The following is a 1,238-nucleotide window of genomic DNA, read 5'->3' as shown; positions in this document are numbered from 1 at the left end:
GTCTGTCTGTCTGTCTGTCTGTCTGTCTGTCTCCTTCTCTCTCTCTGTCTCTCTCTCTCTGTCTGTCTGTCTGTCTGTCTCTCTCTCTCTCTTTCTCTCTCTCTCTCTCTCTCTCTCTCTCTCTCTCTCTTTCTCTCTGTGTTATAATGTGTGGATGTAGGGACCAAAGGCCTTTAAAATCAATCAAATTGATGGGGCCGTTAAACACTGAAGAAAAACCCCCCTAATAGTTTCGTTATATTTAATACTCTCTTGTTATCTAAATGTGATTTGAGTATATAGCCTTATTACAGCCATAAAAATGACATGCAAAAGATTCTGAGTAAAGCTTAACATTTTTTCCGACCAGGAGAAGACAATTTATTTCAGAGGCCCAAAGGATCAGGTAAAGATATTCTTTGTTTGACTATATATATATATAGTGCATGCCCTTTAGTCAAATGGGTACAGCATGCATTACATGTTATCAGATGAGATCGGATCGACTCGATTATTGGAGTAGCACACGGTATCAAATTGGTCTCTGTTTTGTTTCGGAAGTCCATGCATATCGCATTCCAAGCACAAACTAAAGCTTTGTACTTAACTAGCCTTTAGGTTCTTGTTGTTGTTGTTGTTTTTGTTGTTTTAAGAATTAAAACCATAAACGTATCAAACAGTGACCGAGAAAATCAAAGATGTTCGACTTTGGAGGGTTCGATCAAAGTATGCCAAAATGGTAGCTTTTCCCCTCCATGAACGAAAATATGGTCGGCCTCAAATGTATTAAATATATTTTTTTAATATGTAAAATGGAAATAAGATGAAAACTATCTGCAATGTGCTCTCGGTATTAGGTGGGAAAGGGCTTCGATCCAACTCCCAGTGAACGGGTCAGTGGACAACTACGTTCAATTGCCTCTGTTTTCTTCTCTCTTCACACATTATCGCCCCTTCGATTACACCGCTGACTTCCTTCCTCGAGCACCCAGCTGGATCTTTCCGTTCAGGCCTTTTAAGTTCCTCACGCCCACTTCAACTTCATGATGTGTGCCTGAGAGCAATAATTGTTTACAACTTCTGGGACCTAAGAAGTTACATGTCGTGTCCTGTCAGAACTGCTTAACATGCATCTAGCTTACACATTATTATTGTTAACATTATAGTTGATAATATAATATTATTTTACCGTATATGAACGACTGTGGGCCAGTTTGTGAGTGTAAACACGTACTGTATAATGTGTGTATTTTTTAATT

This window comes from Aplysia californica, unplaced genomic scaffold (genome assembly GCF_000002075.1).
Source record: "Aplysia californica isolate F4 #8 unplaced genomic scaffold, AplCal3.0 scaffold00580, whole genome shotgun sequence".
NCBI classification, from domain to species: Eukaryota; Metazoa; Mollusca; class Gastropoda; order Aplysiida; family Aplysiidae; genus Aplysia; species Aplysia californica.
This window is presented reverse-complemented; position numbering follows the sequence as displayed.